At 34.1% G+C, this 24,166-nt stretch overlaps 1 pseudogene; it reads left to right on the forward strand.

Annotated features, from left to right (window-relative positions):
- The first annotated feature begins 22,757 nt into the window (after positions 1 to 22,757).
- On the forward strand, positions 22,758 to 23,752 carry LOC140498556 (complex I assembly factor TIMMDC1, mitochondrial pseudogene; annotated as a pseudogene).
- Positions 23,753 to 24,166: the final 414 nt, after the last annotated feature.

The raw sequence follows: 24,166 nt of genomic DNA on the forward strand, positions 1-24,166 counted from the left end.
GTCAAAGTACATCCTGACTCCTGTATCCCACCTGGAAAATGTGTTTTGTCTCTGACTCCTAAATACAGGCTCTCACTTTAGTGATTGCTCAACCCAGCATTTATAGGAATAGACTATTGTATGTGTGCCTCCTCCTCTACCTCCTCCCCCAATTCCTCCCTCCTAAAGTTAGAGACTAACCCTCACCTTTTCTTTACTCTTGCACAGGAATTCATCAGCTTATTAAGTGAATGACTTCCTACTTCACCTGCTGCCAGGCAGATCTCAAACCTTGACTTGGGTTGAGACCAGGAGGAATATCAAAGTCAAGATCTTTGTGTTCTAGAGAGCTACCTCAAAAGAAATAGTAACTTGGCTGTAGGATCTTAAAGTTGAAGAAAAAAGCAATGCTGTTAATAGTCCAGAGGGATAATGATGTGACATACCTCAAAGAGTAATAGCACTAGAAATAGTCTCAAATCCTGATGTTATTTGTTAACTTTATCACCATGTGAGGCTAATCACTTGCCGTCTCTCACATCCATTTTCCCTCTTTGTAAAATGGTAGTGGGGCAGCTTTATGGTGTAGTGTATAGAGTTCAAGGCCTGGAGAGAAGAAAACTGGTCATCATGAGTTTAAATCTGGCCTCAGATACTTTCTAGCTGTGGGACCCTGAGCAAGTCACTTAATCAAGCCTCAGTTTCATCATTTGTAAAATGAGCTGGAGAAAGAAATGGTAACCCACTCTAATATCTTTGTTAAGCAAACCACAAATGGAGTAATGAAGAGTAAGACTTGACTAAACAAAAGATAATGCAGACAATAAATACATGTGTAGTTTCCCTCATAGAGTTGTAAAGAAAACAGTTTGTAAACTCTCAAACACTGTAGTATTTGGGAGCGATTATTATTTGATTTCCTTTGAGTTTTTCAGCCTATTTCAGATTGTAGAAAATGACAAATTTAAACACCATTTCAATTATATCTCTCTATTTCTTTGGCTTCTTAACATTGCAAAGCGTCATGTATTCACCATCCTATGAAAAGGGGAGAAAGACAGTATCTATATTTATCAGTTCCAGGAAGTTGTGTTTCGGATTATATCATCTTCCTATAAATCCTTTCTGTGTGGCTCCATTATGTGTGTATGATGCTGCTGAGTAGATTGGTATCGGGTTCACTTTCATATATAAATGTCTGGCACTACCATAACAATGTTATTTTAAAAAAAAAGAGTTGTGGGATCTATCATGGCCTGATTGAATAGACATGAAAGTATTGAAGCACTGTGGTTCTGGGGCTTCCAGTATGTGTGTGTGTGTGTGTGTGTGTGTGTGTGTGTGTGTGTGTGTGTGTGAAATATTGCAAATATATGATTTATCATTCAAATGAATGGATTATACCTTAATGTTTTCCATTGGGACAAAAACTCTATACCATTTTCACTGAACTCTGAAAGTACCAACTAATATGGACTAGAATTTTGATTAATGAAACATCTTAATAAAAGTTCTTATATTTTCTGATTATGAAAAACTTGAAGCTAACACCAATCATTTAGAGTATTTTCTTTGTTCATTTTCAATGTGGATAATACCTTTTTCCTTTACATTTTTAATATAACATTAATGAAACCCATATTTTCAGATTATATATGTTTAAAATAGATCTGATATCATCTATCAAAATTTCTCCAGACTCTGTTTCCAAACAGCATGTCATCATGTGATTGAAAGATTGTTTGACTGTTTAATACAGGAGTCATGAAAAATATTTTGTCAAGGCACATCCTTTGTCCTATTGGATCTCTAAAATATCTATTTTTAGTAGTTGTATCAGTGTCTTATTTCCCCACCTCTCATATCTGTTGTCTTTTTGCTACCTCGATCTAAACCGTTAGTTAGGGTGGTACTGTTTATACTTCAAAATTTGAATGGGTCTATGAACTTACAAGTGTGAGTATGATTGCCCTCTGTCTGTCATATAAATAAAGCCATCATCAGATTCTTCACCCTCTGTGATTTTTGTCTTTACTTGTCATAGTTCTTGGATATCTGTTTACCAAGAGCATTTATCTCTTCTCAGTCAATTAACATACATTTATTAAGCTCTTACTATCCTTGGAACACCTTGATAAGTGCTGTTTGTACAAAAACAAAATCATTTTCTTGACCTGAAGAAGTTTCTTCTAATAGGTGACTAAATGTAGACAACTACATATTTACAAACGAGGTGGAAGGTAATCTGAAGGGCTAGCCATAGACGTCGAAAAGGCATTCAGTAAAACATCAGGTTTGAGTTGAATCCTGAAGGAAGCCAAAGAAACCAAGAATTAAAAGCAAGATGTCAGAGTATCTGAGGCATGGGCAGCAGTCATAGTGAGAAAATGGAGAGATAAAAGGGAATTTTGGAGGAATTTTCATTAGTTCAATATAGTAGGAATTGAGGGAGAAAGTAAGCCAATTTTCTTAGTACTCCATGTAGATAATGCATTGATTGTGCCATTTCGTCTGCAAAAGTCATCACTGGAAATATTTTGCAGATGGTTTTTATCCACCGTATGCATATTCATTGCTCTTTGATTTGCCTTTAATTTTGATTCTTCCAGTTCTGTGGTGTTCCAAGACTCACAATTCGACAGCTTCACTAGGACATTTGTTTTCCGAAGATGCATGTGTATATGTGTATGTGTAGGAAAACATCTTGCATAGTTTTCCAAATGCAATCCCTTTACTCCCCTCTTTGTTATCTCGCTTTACTCAGATACCTTTTGCCACTATCTCTTTCTTCACTGCTGGCTCACATGAGACTTGTGTTAAATCTTGAAGGAAGCCAAAGCTGCCTCCTCTACTTGTTCAAATAATCCTATTTCATCATGTCTCCTCCAGTAGATTAAGCATCACACCTTCTTTCCCCCAGCACCCTCACTCTGTCATTTATTTTTCTATCCAGATTGCTCTGAAAATCTCTTTAGAGTAATCATGTTCTCATCAAGTATTTTCTATAATGTTCTGGGACTTGAGAGTGTGCTATGTATATCACAAAATGTTCTGTAAAGAGAAATGTCTGAGGATCTTCACAATATATGAAAAATCCCTTTCACATACTTATTTTTATATACTTTTCACAAATATCTGCTAGTTTATTATATTGCTTACTCAATGTAAATAAGCAGAAGGTCAATTTTACATTTATGGTTAAATGAATCAAGGATCACAGATTTTGAACTTGAATGTCACAAAGAGAAGAGCTAATAACTACCATTTATATAGCACTTTAGGGTTTGCAAAACATTTTACAAATATTATCTCATTTTATCCCCACAAAAACTCTGGGAAGTATGTGCTATTATTATCCTTACTTAGAGATGAGGAAACTGAAAGAAACAGAATTTAAGTGACTTGCCAGGATTGCACATCTATTAAAAATGTCTGAGGTAGGATTTAAAAACAGCCTTTAGAAGCAGCAGTCATAATCAGCTAGCTGCCTTTGTGTAACCCTGAAGTCACATTCTATTGTTGAAGAAACTGAAGAACAGAAAAAAGTAGTTTACCTGTCTTGTCCAATGTGATATACCTATTATTTGATATACGCATCATTCCAACTGCACAATGAACTTAACATATACAAGAAAAACCCCCTGTCATTGGAGAGTCATTGAGAAAATTTTGATTTCTAAAGTTCTAAAGTTCATTTAATTTTGGAATCAGCAAACACTACAATGTTAGTAAATCAAAACACATTTAAAAAATATTTACTATGTACCAGTAAAAAAGAAAGGCAAAAACATGGTTTCTTTCCACAAGGAATTTTCATTCCAAAAAAAAAATTCGTATATATAAGATATATTTGTGTAGGGAGAAGGTAATTTGATATTGGATTTAAGCTTAATTTTGAAGACATCCAAGGAAGCTTGGTGCAAGAGGAGCAGAGGGAGAATACTCAAGGGAACAAGGATGGCCAGAGGAAAGAAATAGAGATGTGAGGCACAGTATCATGTGTCAGGAACAACTAGTAGGCCAAGATTGCTAGAAGCAGAGTGCATAGAAAGAAATAAGGAAAGGTAGGAAGGGATCTCTCTACAAAGAGTTTTAAATCCTAAACAAATGACTTTTTATTCATGGAGGCATTAGGGAATTATTGGAATATATTAAGTAAGGAGGTTTCATGGTAAGAAGTACTTTTTAGGAAAATCCTGTGGGAGAAAAAGTGAGAAATATAGCACAAGGCATGCAAAAACAGCTAGAAGACTATTGCTAAACTCCAGGTGAGAGGTGATGACCACTTGTATTAGGATGATGGCAATAAACATTTATTAAGTGCCTATCATGTGCCAATCAACAAGTGCTGGGGATTACAAAATAAGGCAAATGATAGTCCTCTCCTCTGTGAGGATATCTCTGATGACTTCCCTTTCCAATTCAAAGCTGTGAAACAGTAAATGTACTTAGGTAGTATTATTATTTTTATTATATTGGTTCATCTTACGCTTGATCAATTAATATTTCTGTAATACTTTAGATTCTTTATTTGTGTGAAGAATATTATGCAATGACATTCATATATTTCCCATGTACATACTGGTGAATATATTTCCAAGTATTTTATGCTCTATGTAGTTATTTTAAATGGAATTATTCTTTCTTTCTCTCTCTTTCCTTTAGTAATATACAGAGATGTTGATCATTTATGAGATTTACTTTTTTAGCTTGCAATTTAACAGAACTTTTTCTTTTCTTTTCTTATTAATTTATTTAATTCAAATACTACAATTTAAATACAAAATAAGAAAAGAAATTGAAACTTATTATAAACTTAAATGCTAAAACAAATACAAAATACAGAGCAAGAAAAGAAAAAGAAGCATTTCCCTATGCACAGAGGAAATGAAAGGATTCAAAATATACAGCAATAAATTTCTATTCCAAGAAGGTCTATATAATAAATATCACACGTTATATTCAGTCCTGTCAATCTTTTGGTTGTTTCCCTCTGTCCTATGTACTTTTGACTTTTTTTCTTTTTCCTGTCTCCCTTGCCCGCCTCAAGGCTACAATTGTGAATAAATATTAATATATACACATGCACAAAAATATTTATATACGCACAAATATGTTTACACACACATATATATATATGCACACACACAAACATATACTTACATACACATACAGATACTTAGATATCTACAGTTATATATACATATATATACATATGCATATATGCATATATATATATACATATATACATATATATATATTCACAGGCATCTGTGTAAGACTGTGCTACACTTTTTTATCCTCTATTTCTCTGAGGGTGAATAATCTTCCTCCATAAGTTCAATTTTTTTTCATGATTTTCTAAGTACACCAACACATCATTCCCTATACTATAGCAATGTTTCAATTTTATACTGGAATTTTCTGAACTACTCCGTCGTCTTCCCAGAATCTTGCACTGGTTTATCTTTTTTAAAGCCCATAATTTTATTTATTTATTGATGATTAGAAAAAAAATCTTTAATAAATTCGCAAAAGCAGAAATATTAAATGCACTTTTATTTGCCTAAATAAAATGGAAATTACACTAAATAAAGATTCCTTGAAGGAAAGATTCAAAACATTAGTAAAAAACTAAGTAGGATAATAAAAAATATAGGGTGGATCAAAGATCAAATTAGTGAAACATCAATTTACTTAAAGATGGCAGCAAGAGTGATTTAATATGAAAAAGTGGAGAGGGAATGCAGCAAGAGTAGCAATTATTTGTACATTTACATATATAAAAAAGACCAATAAAAGAGACAAAACAAATTAAAATTGGGTATATAGTTAAAAGCAAAACCTTAAAAAAAAGCAACAAATCAACACTCCCCACTTGACTAAATACAAATCCTATTAATCAAATGAGAGATTGACAAAATGAAAGAAAATTGAATGGAGATTGAAAGGAATATACCTTTTCTGAGAGATACATAGCACATATACAAAAATCGATGACCATACACTATGGAATAAAAGCCTCACAATCCAGAGCAGAAAGGCAGAGATAATTAATACAGCCTTATCAGATCATAATGCAATAAAAATTATATGTAATAAAAGGCCAGGGAAAGGTAGACCAAAAATTAAAGAAAAGAAAATAATCTAATCCTAAAGAATGAGTGGGTTAAACAACAAATCATAGAGACAATCAGTAACTTCATTCAAAAGAACTGGAATAATGAAATAATCTACAAAACTTATGGGACACTACAAAAGCAGTCCTTACGAGAAGTTTTATAACATTGAATGTCTACATGAATAAAACAGAGAAACAGGAGGTCAATGAACCTCCTGCAACTGAAAAAGCTACAAAAAGAACAAATTGAAAATCCCCAAGTAATTACCAAATTAGAAATACTGAGAAGCAAAAGAGAGATTAAAACATCCCGAAATTAAGAAAATTATTGAACTAAAAAATAAAACTAAATTTTCTTTTATTAATAAAAACAACAAAATTGATAAACATTTGGTCAATTTGATTACAAAAAAAGTAAGAAGACAATCAAATTACCAATGTCAACAATGACAAGGGTGAACTCACTTCCAATAATGAGGAAATTGAAACAATAAGTAGAAATTATTTTGGCCAACTGTATGCCCATAAATATCACAATCTCAGTGAGATGGACAATACTTTGAATATGTATGTAGGTATGTGTGTATATGCATACATACATATATGTGTGTGTATGTATATATACATGTATATACATATATATGTGTGTGTGTGTGTGTATATATATATATATATATATATATATATATATATATATATATATATATATATATATATATATATATATATATACATACATATATATGTCTGTGTGTGTGTGTGTGTATCCCACATTCCCAGAAGAGGAAGTTGAATACTTAAATAACCCTATTTCAGAAAAAGAAATTGAACAAGCCATCAACAAACTCCCTAGGAAAAAATCTCCACAATCAGATGGATTTAGAAGGGAATTCTACCAAATATTTAAAGAACAGCTAATTCCAATACTATATAGACTATTTGGAAAAATGGATGGAGTCCTACCAATTTATTTTGATGATACAAATATGGTTCTGATGTCTAAACCAGGAGGACCCCACACAGAGAAAGAAAATTATAGACCAATTACCTTAATGAATATAGATGCAAAAAATTTAAATAAGACATCAGCGAAAAGAATACAGCAACCTATCATGAAAATAATACGTTATGATCAGATAGGATTTATATCAGGAATGCAGGGCTGGTTCAGAATTACGAAAACTATCAGCATTGTAGACAATATCAAAAACAAAACTAACAGAAACCATATTTTTATTTCAATAATGTCTCAGTAGATGTAAAAAAACAGCTTTGGCAAAAAATAACACGCATTCCAATGGAAAATATTGGATACCATAGGAACAAATGGAGACTTCCTTAAAATAATAAGGAGAATCAACTTAAACCATCAGCAAACATTATATGTACTAGGGATAAGCTAGATGTATTTCCAGTAAGATCAGAGGTGAAACAAGGAGATCCATCATCAACACTGTTTTTAACATGACACAAGAAATGTTAGCTTTAGCAATAAAAGAAGAACACGTAATAGAAGGAATTAAACTTGGCAAAGAAGAAACTGTTATCACTCTTTGCAACTGATATGATGATATACTTAGAGAATCCTAGGGAATAGAGTAAAACACTATTTGAAATAATAAACATCTTTGGCAAAGGTGAAGGCTATAAAATAAATTTACATAAATCATCTGCATTTCTATATATTATTAACAAACCCCAAAAGCAAGAGACAGAAAGATATATCCCATTTGAAGCCAAGATAGACGCTATAAAATGTATGGGAGTATATACACATATGCACATATATATACACATGCATATGCATATATACACATACTTATATATATATATACACGTATTTATGTATACATATATGTGTATATGTGTGGACATATCATACATATATTAGTATATGCAAATATACATGTATGTATATATACATATACATGAACATTTATATACACACAGTCATACACACATATATGTGTATGTATATATGCATATTCATATAAATATATGCACATACACACACAGATTAAGGACCCAAAAGCTGAATATAAAGGGAGAATACCTAAAAAATAAATTTACTGTTAAAAGGAATGTAGTAGGAATAAGACAAAGGGAGAGGTAGAATGCAGCAAATCATCACACATAAAAAAGCGAAGAAAGCTTTTACAATGGAGGTGAAAGGGGGGGATGAAAGCAAATAATTGATCTTTCCTTTCATGGGATTTGGCTTAAGGAAGGAATATCACACACTCAGTTGTATATGGAAAACTATTTTTCCGTGCATGAAGGGAAGGGGGAAAGGGATAGGAGGGGGAAGATAATAGAAGGGGCAGCATATTGGGGAAAGAAACAATCAGAAGCAATAATTATTGTGGGAGAACAGCTAACAGGAGAGAATGGAATAAATGCAGGGCAGGATAGGACAGAGGGAAATATGGTTAGTCTCTTACAACATACCTATTATGTAAATGCTTTGCATTGTTACACAGGGATGACCTACATTCAGTTTCTGGTTTTCTCAATGAGGTTGGGTGGGGAGGATGAGTGAGAATATGGAATTCAGGACTTCAATAATGAATATTAAAAATTGTTTTGTCATGCAGTTGGAAATTAAGATATACAGGCAATGCCATATAAAAAAACTGTTTTGCCCTACAAGAAATGAGAGAGGATGGGAGTTGGAAGAAGTGTGGGTAATAGATGAAAGGATAGTTTTAAGGAAGGGTGGAAAAAGGTGATTGCTGTCCTGGGGTGTAAGTTAGGGAGAGATGGGGAGAAAACTTTGAATTCAAATTCTTGTGGAAGTGAATGCTGAGAAATGAAAAATAAATAAAGCACATATATATTTATAAATATATATTTATATGTATATTCATATTATATATTCATATATATGACCACACACATATATGTTTGAGAAAGGAAAGATTGAACGAATAATTAAAAAGGAGGGAGAAAAGCTAACTAAGGAAACAATTCCTTAAAAGTTCGAACTGGGCAAGTAGAAGCTAATAACATCAAGAATCAGTTAACCAAAATCTGAAGAATGAAAAAAAGTAAAGAAAATGTAAAATGTCTCATTGGAAGAACAAGTGCCCTGGAAAATAGATTTTGGAGAGAAAAATTTAAGAATTATTTTTCTACCAGAATGCCATGGTGAAAAAAAGAGCCTGGGCAATATCTACCAAGAAATCATCAAGGAACACTGCCCTGAGATCCTTGATTCAGAGGGCAAAATAGTAATCAAAAGAATCCATTGATTATCTTCTGCAAGAGATCATAAATGTATAAACCAAGGAATATTTTAACCAAATTCCAGAACTATCAGATTAATGATAAAATACTGCAAGCATCCAGAAAGAAACATTTCAAATATCAGTTAACTATATTCAGGATCACACAGGACTTTGCAGCTTCTATATTAAAAGATTGGGAGGAATTGGAATATGATATTTTGTAAGGCAAAGGAGCTTGGACTACCACAAAGAATCAGCTCCCCAGCAAAACTGAGCATAATCTTTCAGGCAAGGAGATAGATATTCAATGAAATACGGGATTTCCAGACCTTCCTGATGAAAAGGACAGAACTCAATAGAAAATTTGGTATTCAAATACAAGGCTCAAGGGAGGCATAAAAGGGGAAGTAGGGAAAAAAAGAAGAAAAAAACCCAGCTTATTATTCAATATGCACAAACTGTTTTCAGACCTATATGGGGAGTATGATAGATGTTATCCTTTATAAATATGCATTTGTTATGCCATTTAAAAGGGATATGTGTGTGGTCATCCTTCATTGCCAAAGAAGAACATGTCATCAGGGAAATGATGACATGACTTGCACTTGACTTTGTTTTGAGTGAGGGAGGGCTGTGCAGGTCACCAGTCTCACTTCTTCTCCAGAGTCATCTGAATCCAGTGACCAGATATTCATCAGGATGACTGAAGATGACCCAGGATGAGGCAACTGGGGTTATGTGACTTGTGCAAGGTTACACAACTAGTGCATGTCAAGTGACTGAGGTGAGATTTGAACTCAGGTCCTCCAGACTCCTGCCCTGGTGCTCTATCCACTGCACCACCTAGCCGCACCAAAAAGGTATATACAGACATAAAGGGAGTAGGAATAAGTTAACTGATGTGATGATAAAAATGTAATTAAATTGTGCAAAGGGATTGTAATGAGAGCAAAGGAAAGGATGAGGCAGAAACGATAAATTACATCACATGAAGAGGCACCAAACATACTATAGTAGACGGTAAGAATGGAGTGAGATGAGCATTGTTTGAGTTTTTCTCTTCAGATTTGGTTCAAGAAAGGAATAACAAACTCAGTTAAGTATAGAAATTTAACTTGCCCTACAAGTAGTAGGAGGGGAAAGGGGAAAGAAAAGAAATGGTTGGTCAGAAGGGAGGGAAAAACGTGGTTAAATGAAAAGGGAGAGAAAAATGGGGAGCTAATATAAGACAGGGAAGATTGAGGGAGACATTGGATAAAAATAAAGCTCTTTTGAGGAGGGGAAGGGAAAAGCAAGAAATAAAAGCATACATGAAAGGTGACAGATTAGGACAGAGAGAAAGTCACATAGTAATCATAACTTTTGAATGTGAATTGAATGAACTCTCCCATAAAATTGGGGCAGATAGGAAAATACATTTAAAACCGTAATCCTACAATGTGTTGTATAGAGGAAATACATTTGAAACAGGGGAATACACATAAGGTAAAGGTAAAAGACTAAAGTAGAATATATTATGCTTCAGCTACAGTAAAAAAAAAAATCAGGGATAGCAATATTAATTTCAGATAAAGCAAAATCAAAAATAGATGTAGTCGAAAGAGATAAAGAAGAATATTATATCCGGCTAACAGACACCATAGACAATGAAATAATATCATTACTAAACATATATGCAACAAATGTTATAGAATCCAGATTCTTAGAGGAGAGGTTAAGGGAGTTACAGAAAAAACAGAGAGTAAAACTGTGCTAGTGGGGGAACTCAACCTCTCCCCGCTGAACTTGACAAATCTATATGCACTTCCAATAAGACCAGGGTTGAAACGATGATGCCCATTTACACTGTTATTCAATATGGTACTAAAAATGTTAGCATTCGCAATAAAAGAAAAAATAAATTGAAGGAATTAGAATACTCAAAGAAGAAACTAGGTTATCACTCCCTGCAGATGATATGATGATATACTTAGAAAATCCTAGAGAATCAAGTATAAAAAAAAAACTAACTTCTTGAAACAATAAACAACTTTGGCAAAGTTGCAAGATACACGATAAATCCACATCTGCATTTATATATGTGACTAAGAAAGACCAAAGTATGAGATAAAAAGAGAAGTCCTGTTTTACTTTATTGCAGACATGATAAAATATTCGTGATTCTGCCTGCCAAAACCAGTTCGGGGACTATATAAACACAACAACAAAACACTTTTTATGCACATGGCACCAGGTATAAATAATTGGAAAAAAAAAAACATCAATTGCTTGTGGGTAGGCTGAGTTAATACAATAAAAATGAAAATTCTACCTGATTTAATTTACTTATTAAGAGCCATTCCAACCAAAGTACCTAAAATTTTATAGAGCTAGAAAAGTAATATCAAAATTAATCTGGAAGAATCAAATATCCAGAACATCAAGGAAATTAATGAAAAGAAATGGTAGGGTAGATGGCTGAACCATAGAAAATTGTAATTGTGTTATAAAGCTGCAAGAATTAAAACAACTTGGTACTAGCTAAGAAATAGTAGGGTAGATCCATGGAATAGTTAAGGTACAAAAAACACAGTAGTCAGTGGTGGCCTCAGTCTATTGTTGGATAAATCCAAGGACCCCATTTTTTTGAATAAGAATTCACTGACAAAAAATTCTAGAAAAACTGGAAAATAGCGTGGCAGAAACTGGACATAGACCAATGCCTCACCCTGTATATCAGAATTAAGTCAGAAATGTTGTATACAGTCTAGGTATAAATGTTAATATTAAAAATAAATTATAGAAATAAGGTATAGTTTAACTGTCAGACCTATAAAGAATGGAGGAATTCATGCCCAAATACAAGATAAAGAACATTATGAAATGCAAAATGGTAATGCTGATTACATTAAATCAAAAAGTCAATGAAACCAAGATTAGGAGGGAAGCAGAAAATTGAGAAAAAATCTTTACAACATATAGAGAACTGATTCGAATTTACAAGAATACAAGTCATTCCCCAATTGACAAATGGACAAAGGATATGAACAGTTTTCAGAAGAAATTAAAGCAATCTATAGTTATATGAAAAAAAACCTTTAAATCACAATTGAATAGACATGCAAATCAAAACATCCTTGAGGTACCACATTACACCAATCAGATTGGATAACATGACAAAACAGGAAAAGGAGGCATGTGGCAGAGTTGGAACACGTTCATTGTTGGTAGAGCAGTGAGCTGATCCAACTGTTCTGGAGAGCCATTTGGAACTATACCCAAAAAGCTATACAAACGTGCGTGCATACCCTTTTACCCAGCAATGCTAGTCTCAGTGCTGTATCCCAAAGAAATCATGAAAACGGGAAAAGTACCAACACATACAAAAATATTTATAGCAGGTCTTTTTGTGATGGCAAAGAACTGAAAAAAAAATATATATGTACATATATTATATATACACACATATGGGCATACGTATATATGTGCATATGTATACATATTTATATGCCCTATTATATATATATATATATATATATATATATATATATATATATATATATATATATATATGTGTGTGTGTGTGTGTGTGTGTGTGTGTGTGTGTGTGTGTGTGTAACATGTATATACTATTTAAATTCACACACCCCAGGTAAGAACTTCAGCTGTATCATAACATATAAACAGCAGCCGACAGGAGACAGGAACTTTCAGTTTTTATCCACTGTCATAAGGAAGAGCCAAATATCTGTCACATCAGAGCCTGATAGCATCTGATCTCATTAGATATATCTCTCTAAAGATTTTCAATGATGAAGATCACACTACCTTCATGAAACACTGGAAACCTCTAGTTATGTGGAAATTGCTCCTTTAAGGTAAAAGCTGCCTACTCGTTGGTTTTACTTGTGTCTTTCAAGGCCTAATAAAATAAGTCTTCTCCCTTTTCAAAGTTATGGCCTTTGGAATATTTGGAAGATTGGAAGATCATCTCCAGGCTAAATATCCTCAATTTCTATATGGCATGATCTTCAGGCTCCCCCATCATTCTGGTTGTTACTTTCTCCTTAGTCTCTATCTTTTCCAAGTCCTAGTTAAAATGGTTTTCAAGAACTAAACACAAATTGAAACATGATCAATCCAGGCAAGAGTACATTGCTAAAATAATCTCCATCCTTCTCTGTACTGTATTTCTTTTAAAATAGCCTATGATGTCATTTGTGTTGGGGGAACCCCAACTCATGTTTTGCTTTCTTTCCACAAAATTATTAAGACCCAATTCACATTGTCACTTACTGCTAACTCATAATTCAAGCTCAAGGTCGCTTTGTGGACTGCAGAAACTTTCTATTCCCTTTTAAAGACCACTGAGAACTGAGTAATTCCATATTAGATAAGTGGCATAAGAAATGTAAATAATGATCAAGCATCCATTCTTCCAATTACTGACATTAATGCATAATGGATGTGAACAGTAGCATTGTAAACAATGCCAATACCCCCTGTCCACCACCACTTCATAAAAATATGTGCACCCATTCAAATCTTATTCTCATATATTTAGCGGAGATGGTTGATTCCAGTCTCCTCAGGCACTGTTTTAATCTTAAAGTAGAAGATGTCAATCTCCGTGCACCAATTACAACAACTCTCGTAGCTTCTGACCACACTATCTTTCTCCCATATATTTTCTGGGTGCTAGACTCCCTGTCACTCCTCTCTCTTTACCACACTCAGTCCATCTTCTAAAATCAATACTTCAGATTCATTTGCCAGCCAATACTAGTTGACTGTCCGTGCTTCTCACCAAATCACTGGACTAGCTTCCCCTTTGATGCCTCTACTAAGAGTATTAAAAGTGTACTGCATTGTCCTTTAAATAACTCCCTCACAAATAGGAAGTGATTGCATTTGTTCATCACTGTACATTACTCCATTTTGTTGATGTTATTTGATTTTGGCACTAATAATTCAAATAATATTGTGATGAAAAAGTAGTGATAATAATACTAGCAGCTAGCTTTTATATAGTACCTACTGTGTACCAGGGATTTGGGAAAATGTTTTACAAATATTTCATTTAATTCTCACAACAAGCCTTGGTGGTATGTGCATTATTATACCCATTTAAAATTTGAGATAACTGAAGCATACAGAGAATAAATCACTTGTCCAAAATCACAAAACTAGTGAGTATCTGAGGTTGCATTATGAAATAAAGTCTTCCGGATGCCAGGTCCGGTGATATCTCCATTCTGCTCTATCCAGTGCACCACCAACCCTGCGATAAAAAACAATACAGCCACAGTTGGACACACTGAAATTTCAGTGTATCATGGAAATGTCATTTTGGTCTTCTTTGAAGATGAAGTGCAGCAACAACCAACAAGAAAAACAAGAGTTTTTTTATTATTTCACAAATGAAGAAAATGAGGGAAAATAAATAAATTTTCCACAGTCATAGAATTAATAATTAAAATAGTTTGGCTTCAGATTCAGTTCTACTAAGTCCAAAATCCATTGATATCTCTGTATTAAACCATGTTGTCTTTCAAATACCTATGTCTTTTTCACATAAACGAAATATCTAACATCCAAAGATGTTTTCTTCATCATATATTTGTGGGGTTGGTATATTAGGACACAGGTATAGTACTTTAAATTTCTCCAACTAACTTACATCTTCCTTAAATAAAGTATTATTCTGATGTCTCTTCACAGCTGTCACAGCTTTGATCATGGGCCTAGAGACTGACTGTCATCCAAAGACCATCTTCACTAATTTTGGAGAGATTCATCACCAGAAGGATGGCCATCTGTGATGACAGTTTTTGGCCGCAGAATTTTGTTGGAGAAGAGGGTGACATGAGGCAAAGTAGTAGGCCACTTAGAACCCAGAGAAAGCTGGAGATTCAGACTTGGCTGAAGTATCAAGAAACCAATGAAAGTACTTTAAAAATCAAGGACTTAGAAAAATTATTGAAGTAAATATAATCATATTTGGGCCCGTTCATCGTTATGGTATACTGAGACCTTCGGGAATTTCGATTGAGTCCAATCACATGATATCAATCTCTCCCACAGATTAAGTATTTATCTTTCTATGCAATTGCTAAAAAAAAAAAAAAAAAGAAAGAAAGAAAAGAAAACAACAACAGATCATGACGACACTCTACTAGAAACTTCCATGTAGGCTGACATCAATACATTAACTATTACTCTTCAGTTTTACTTTTTTATAACTAGCCATACTTTCTTCTCTGACGGATCTTTCTCCCCGATTCATAAGGACATTTTAAAGTGATAACTTTTTGGCAAAAAAACAAAAAACAAAAAACAAACAAAAAAACAATACTTAAACTCAGTTACAATACGTCCATAGAATCTTTCAGATTTACTAGCATAGCAAGAATACAAATGGGGTTAGTCTGATATAACTTTTCCTTGACGAACTTATGATGGCTCAAAGTTAATTACTATTTCTTTGTCTAAATATGATCACAAACTATTTCTGTAAGAAAGCAGAGTATCTACGACTGTGTCCAAGGCTACTGAATTTAGAGGGCGCTTGAAGCATTTGAAGACCTTCAGTAGCAAATAAAGAAGAGATCTCATCACTTAGAGATAGCAAATTGACAGAAGGAGTAACTAGTTAAAATAGGAAGGTACCAGATGGTGTGCTAGGGTGTATTATTATTGCTTTATTTTCTTCACTTCCTTCCCACCACCCCAAATCCTCATTTCAATGTCTCTAGCAATAAACTTTCACCAACCAAGAAATGAATATTTATTAAGTACATACTATGTACCATGAATTACGTTAAGCAATGACACCAATGTGTCAGCTTCATTATTTCCTTCCAAGAGGACAATGCACACCTTCTCTCCATCAACTTGCATGCCCTTCTTATGGATCAAAAATTCCTAATTATGTATTGGATTTCAAGAGTCTCTATTATTTCCCTGGATGAAAATTGGAATAATACTTGCTTGTTTCCAATATTGCAGCGTTTCCTAAATTTTAAAAGAAATTTTCCTAGATAATTGAAAACAGAAAAAACTGAGTTGTCATATTTCTAATTTTTCAATACTCTATCTTGACCTTTTTGATTAGAATACATAAGAAATTCAAGTTGATCCCTTATTATCATTGAAGATCATAGAATCATAAAATTTTTACATGTAAGGGATTTCAAATATTATTTAAACCAAAATTTTTTGCACATAAAGAAAAAAAGAACGATATCACTTCATATATGTTACAGAGCAAAAGAGTAAGGATATGAACCCACAGGTTTGAGCGCTTTAAATCCTGCTTGCTTTAGATCTCCTACCTCATTTTGGATTTCAGTTTCCTATTACCGATTTTTGCCCTATCTTTCCATGTCAAAGTTCATTCTCCTTATTGAACTGAAACAAACGAGCAATAGAGACTTTTTTCCCCTCTATCATCACTTTTAAAATCATACTGTATCTTTTCCCCATGTTCTGCAGTTTATTTTGTTTTTGTTTCTTCATGAGATAATCAAAAGTCCCTCTTTTGCATTCTTAACATTCATGACAAGACCATGTTGTATGTGACACAGTGAGAGAGAGAAAGAGAGGGAGAGAAAGAGAGAGAGAGAGAGAGAGAGAGAGAGAGAGAGAGAGAGAGAGGGAGAGAGAGAGAAGGAGGGAGGGAGGGGGAGAAGTTTGGAGGGTGGTCCTCATTTGTATTCATACCTAATTAATTATCTGTCTTTGCTTCCACATTATTTAAATGTGTCTTTCAAATAGTAACTGTTCAAATAATTTCTTCTCTTGCGTTCTTAATTACTTTTATTACCATCAGATACATTTATCACACAATCATCAAGAATTTATTAGGTGCTTTCTATGTCCCAGACAGTATCATGAACCCAGAAGATACAAAGAAAGACATAAATAACCCATGTGCTCAAACAGCTGATATTTGAATGGAGGGAGACTGTGTGTGTGTGTGTGTGTGTGTGTGTGTGTGTGTGTGTACATAATCGGGTACACACATATGCATAGATTATTACAAGATACAGAGCAAAAAGAATGGGAACTAGAGAGAAGTCTATTTAGAAGATTAGTAGAATGAGGAAAACTATGACACAGAAGAAAGCTTTTGAGTCAAGTGGTGAAGGAATTCTAATGAGCCAAGAGGAAGGAAAAGCATTCCTTGGCACAGGAGACAGCAAGTGTTAAGGCACATAGATGGGAGACATCCTGTTGTCTTTTTATTCTTAGAATACTATTCCTAAAGTCATCCCATTCCTCTTTAGCCAATTAATCACAGTAAGGATTTTAATTTAAAAAGGTCCTATGCTTAAGTATTTGAAATGTGATTTCCCAAATCTGACCTTGTTCGTGTATAAGACACGGGCAATTCATCACAAGTTTTCTGTCGTTTTAATTTATATTCTGAAAAATGAAATTTCATAGTGAGATATGTATTTGTTTTAATAGAGACAAAAACTCCTAAAGCTACCTGTACAATTGAAGGTCTCAATCACTTTTAATTATATGGTATTCCTCATTGCTGGCTTTTTGTTAACTTTTTTCTTTCTGCAAAACTAGTCATAAATATACCTCTACCACAATATAAGGTTCTTTTGCTCACTTCTTTAAACTTCATTGACACTGTAATTCTTTGCACTAGTTTGTGGACTTGGTCACAGGAATTTTGCTATACAAGGATACTTTGTACCTTTTTGGAAAATCTACTGTATTCTTTGAATAATTTTTGAATATTATTTAAATAATTGCTTTGAAAATGCCTGATATTCTTTGCCAATGTCAATATCTGTGAAACCTTTCAGTTGAAATTTACATTCTTTTACTCAGATTTTTAGTTCACCTTGTTTACTATCCAAATGCCCCATATTATATAGTCTTCTGTCATTAATGTGTAGTTGCTATCCTTCTTAAACAGTCAGGTATAAGTTACTGGACTCCATGATAATGCTTACCCTTGAATCTTAATGAAAGTCATTGTGTTGTATATGGTAATAGGAAGAACAAGATTTGAATTCTATCTCTGATATGAGCTGATAATGGGCTTTATTTCTCCAGAATGATACTTTTTCCTTATCATTAAGGATACCTCCCTTCCTGAGCTACTTTGAGTCCCAACTGAAATGGTGAACTTAAAGCACTTTGCTAAGATTTAAAGCTTCATACAAATGCAAAAATAATATTGTTTGTTTGGTTTGTCTTATCTTAAAATCTAGATTAGTGGTTATGTGTGTACAGAAAATAAACAACAGTGAATTCAGAGGGGAATTCAAAGGGACCTGAGAGTTAGTTATTGATTCTTGTGTACTGTGAGTTCTTGAGATCAAAAGAACATCAAGATCAGCAAACAACAACTAAGAAAAAAAGAACAAAAAACCAATAATGAAAATGAGAGAATCTGACCATTCTTTCCGTAGTTAAAAAGTGTTATCTCAGTCTGTTATCCTCCTGGCTGATATGGCGATAACTTGGCTCCCTGTGATCATCGCTGATAAATATTTTCTAATCTTAGCAGCATCAAATACCTCTATAACTGCATTTATCTGAAGAAACATTTGTTTTCCCTTTTGGAATGAAGTAACTTACCTTTTCTCATACTTTTTTTTGGGGGGTCACACTTGTCTAATGCCCTAGTACAAAAAAAATTTATACATATATATAAATATATATAGGTATATATAAATATATATAGATATATATATATATATATATATATAGGTATATATATATGTGTGTGTGTGTATGTATATAAATATGTGTATATATATATATATATAGATGTGTATATATATAAATATATAGGCATATATACACACATACATACACATATATGTACATATATACATGTATATGTGTATGCATATATGTATGTGCATGTGTATATATATGTGGGGGTATGTATATGTGTGTATATGTATATATGTGTGTGTGTATGTATGTATGTATATGTATATGAGTGTCTGTATGTTCGTCCTTCATTGCTGAAGAAGACAATGTCATCAGAGAAATGATGACATGACTTGCACTTGACTTTGTTTTGAGTGAGGGAGGGCTGTGAAGGTCACCAGCCTCACTTCTCCTCCAGACCCATCTGAATCCAGTGAATGGATACTCATCAGGATGACTGGAGATGACCCAGGATGAAACAACGGGGGTTAAGTGTCTTGCCCAAGGGCATATAGCTAGCCAGTGTCACGTGTCTGAGGTGAGATTGGAACTCAGGTTCTATTGGACTGGTGCTCTATCCACTGCAACACAACCTGCCCATATGTATGTGTCTGTATATGTATATGTATATGTATATGTATGTATGAATGTGTATGCATGTATGTGCATGTATGTATATGTATATATGTAGATGTGTATATATGTGCATATGTGTGTAGATATGTGTGTATATTTATGTTGCACATTTGTATATAATAGTTTGCTTATATAAACTTGTACTAATTAGAATATTAATATATATGTATTCATGAATATTTACATGTGCATATATGTATGCATGCATATATGCACACACATGCACACACTTACACATAGACACATATGCCTACATGTATGTGTATGTGCATGTATGTGTGTACATATATGTACATACACATACACTTATATCTCAACTCACATGTACATATATACACATATATATGCACACTAAGCATATATATGTGTGCATACACATATAAATGCATACATATATACACACATACACATATATTCTAGTTTTTATGTATACATACACACATATACATATGTGTAAGTATGTGGGTATATAGGTATATGTATGAATATATCTCTATATGTATACATATGCGTGTATATGTGTGTATATGTATATATGTGTATGCATGTGTATCTGCATGCATATATATGTATACACACATGCGCACACATACATACCTACATACCTATGCATATATAATATGCATATACAAACATAACCACACATCCCTATATAAATGAGTGTGTGTGTGTGTTTGTGTGTGTGTATTTTCACTCTAACTGCTGAGAAAGGTCTCGTGGTTTACAAATAACATCTTTTCATATAATATAAATATATGCATGTATGTATGTATTGTTATATATGTGTTACTATATATGTATTACTGTATATATTTCTATATTTATGTATTACTATATATGTATTATTATATATATGTATTGTCATGTATGTATTGCTATATATATATGTATTGTTATATATCTGTATTACTATATATATGCATTACTATATATACATATATATATATGTATATATATATATATGTATTTCAACTTTAATGAGTTCCTTAAGACTTCTCTTTCATGTGTACCTTTTCATATGTTTCTTCATTCTTGTATTTGAAAGTCAGCTTTCCTATTCAGTTCTTGTTTTTTCAACAAGAATACTTGGAAGTCCTCTCATTGAAATTCCATTTTTACCCCAGAGGTACTATATTCAATTTTATCAGGTAAGTGATTCTTGGTGTCAATCTCATCTCCTTTGACCTCTGGAGTATCCTATTCCAAGCTCTTCCATCCCTTATGGTAGAAGCTACAAAATCCTGTGTTATCCTGATTGCATTTCCACAATACTTGAATTGTGTCCTTCTGTCTCTTTGTAATATTTTCTCCTGGAACTGTGAATCCTGGAATTTTGCTACATTTTTTCTAGGAGCTTTCTTTTTGGGACCTCTTTCAGGACATGATACACAAAATATTTCCATTTCTCTTTTACTCTCTGGTTCTACAATATCAGGGCAGGTTTCCTTTGAAAACTTTTTGGACGATGATTTTTAGTCCTTTATTTATGGTGGTTTTCAAGTAGACCAATATTTTTTAAATCATCTCTCCTGGATGTACTTTCCACTACAGTTTTTTTTTTCAATGAGATATTTAACATTGTCTTGTACTTTTTACATTCCTTTCCTTTTGTTTTCTAAATTCTTGCTTTCTTATAAAGTCATTAGCTTCCATCTGTTGCACTCTAATTTTTTAAGAACTATTTTCTTCAGTTAGCTTTTGAACCTCCTTTTCCTTTTGGCAAATTCTGCTTTTTATTGTTATTTTTTAAAATTTATTTATTTATTTTTAATTTAACTTTTAACATTCATTTTCACAAAATTTTGGGTTACTAATTTTCTCCCCTTTTGACCCCCCCCAAAACACCAAGCATTCTACTGCCCCTATCACCAATCTGCCCTCTCTTCTATCATCACTCTCTGCCCTTGACTCCATCTTCCCTTTTGTCCTGTAAGGCCAGACAACTTTCTATACTCCTTTACCTGTATTTCTTGTTCCCTAGTAGCAAGAACAGTACTCAACAGTTGTTCCTAAAACTTTGAGTTCCAACTTCTCTTCCTCCCTCACTCCCCACCCCTTCTCTGTGGAAGGCAAGCAATTCAATATAGGCCATATCTCTGTAGTTTTGCAAATGACTTCCATAATAGTCATGTTGTATAAGACTAACTATATTTCCCTCCATCCTATCCTGTCCCCCATTACTTCTATTCTCTCTTTTGATCCTGTCCCTCCCCATGAGTGTTGACTTCAAATTGCTCCCATCTCCCATTGCCCTTCTTTCCATTATCCACCCCACCCTGCTTATGTCCTTATCCCCTACTTTCCTGTATTGTAAGATAGGTCTTCACACCAAAATGAGAGCGCATTTTCATACCTTCCTTTAGTGGAATGTGATGAGAGTAAACTTCATGTTTTTCTCTCACCTCCCCTCTTTTTCCCTCCACTAAAAAGTCTTTTGCTTGCCTCTTTTATAATTTTGTAATTTGCCCCATTCCATTTCTCCCTTTCTCCTCCCAACATCTTTCTCTCTCACTGCTTAATTTCATTTTTTTAAGATATGATCCCAGCCTCTTCAATTCACTCTGTGCACTCTGTCTCTATGTGTGTGTGCATGCGTGCGTGTGTGTGTGTGTGTGTGTGTGTGTGTGTGTGTGTAATCCCACCCAATATCCACATACTGAAAAGTTTCAAGAGTTTCAAATATTGTCTTTCCACGTAGGAATGTAAACAGTTCAACTTTAGTAAGTCCCTTATGACTTCTCTTTGCTGTTTACATTTTCATGATTCTCTTCATTCTTGTGTTTGAAAGTCAAATTTTCTTTTCAGCTCTGGTCTTTTCATCAAGAATGCTTGAAAGTGCTGCCGGTGGGAAGAGCTTCCAGGTAAGACCTGAGAAACCGATAAGGGAGGGATAGCTAGAGTCGGAAAGGATCTTGGAGGTCATCTGTCCAGTCCCCTCTCAAATTTTGTGTCTTTTTTTTTTAGTGATGGAGAAGAAAGTCTAGGGGCGTTGTGAGTTGGCCAGGGCCGCACAGTTAGTAACTGTATGAGTAGGATCTTGAAGCTCGGGCATCTGGACAGCCCTAGTCCGGCACTTCTCAGGTACCCTTGTCCCGAGGCTAGTGCCCCAGAGGTGGGGATTACTGGAAGTAGTAAGAACTGGGATGGAGAGACCGCAGAAGACCTGTTTGAGAAGAGTATGGGAGGCTCTGGTGCCTTTCCCAAGGGTCCTTGCTGAGGAAAGCACCATTGCAATGGACTAGAGCTGCTCTTCTGAGAAGACTCTGCCTCCTCACGTTAAGGGTCCGTTTTACCCAGAGTCAGGATGGGACCGCCTCAAGGAGCTTATTGTCAGAGATAAATGCCTGCCAGTCCCAGAAGAAATTGATTATATTTACAAATCAGCAGCTTCAGGGGCAGTCGTTCGTTGGATATATGGTGGAATACCTGCTTTTTATCATCATTATATTTCTCAGAGTCATGCAGAGATTTATTACAACCAATTTGATGCTGTGCAATCTGCCCATAGAGCTGCCATCCGAGGATTCATTCGGTATGGCTGGTGGTGGAGTTGGAGAACAGCTGTCTTTGTGACTCTATTTAACACAATGAACACTGGTCTGAATGTATACCGAAATAAAAATGCCATAAGCCATTTTGTTGTTGCAGGAGCTGCTACAGGAAGTCTTTTCAGAATACACTTGGGTTTGAGTAGTCTGGTAGCTGGTGGTTTAATTGGAGCCATTCTGGGTGCTCCTTTTGGAATCACACTCATGGCCATACAGAAGTTTCAAGGGGAGACTGTTTGGGACAGAAAACAGAAGGAGCGAAAAGAGCAGTATGAGTCCAAGCTGAATGAGTGGAAGGCCACCCTACATGTTACTGATGCTGTCACTGAAGAATTCCAAAGTAACTTCAGAAAAAATCAATCAGAAAGAGATGCAGAGAGAATTGAAGAGCTGTTAAATCTTCCTAGAAACCCTTCTTCAACAATAGGTAGTAAAGATGGGGAATAGCTTGATTCATGATATAGAAGAATGAGATTTTTTTTTTAAGGGAACTAGATGAACTCCTGGCTGTGTCCCTAAAGTTTTATCATGAGCATCATCTTTGTATTGGACTACTGCATAAAGTAAACAGTGACTCATGAAGTGTCTGTTAATGACTGGTGCTGGGCACACTCACCAGGAGCTGGGCTGCTGGAGATGGTATCTGGTTTCTTCTTTTAAATCTAAGAATGAGTTTATTTACTTGTCTTTTTTTTCCCAAAGGCAAGAGAATGTTCCCCCAAAGACTTCCTTAGGTAATAGAGTTTTATTTCTTTGTTTATATAATACCATTCTTCTAAAAGGGAAGAGTGTGAAGAAGGCACTACTTCTTGCAGGAAGATCAGCTCAAAACGAGTACAGCTCTGAGTGTCTTTTTAAATGAAAAAACAGATTCATTTAAATATATGGTTGACTAATGTGTTTTATATAACTAATTTAAGATATAAAGTTACATGTGATATTTTAAAGATACAAATGTAAACTGTAAAAACAGTTTAACAAAAGCCACA

The sequence above is a fragment of the Notamacropus eugenii genome, chromosome 4, assembly GCF_028372415.1.
Source record: "Notamacropus eugenii isolate mMacEug1 chromosome 4, mMacEug1.pri_v2, whole genome shotgun sequence".
Classification (NCBI taxonomy): domain Eukaryota; kingdom Metazoa; phylum Chordata; class Mammalia; order Diprotodontia; family Macropodidae; genus Notamacropus; species Notamacropus eugenii.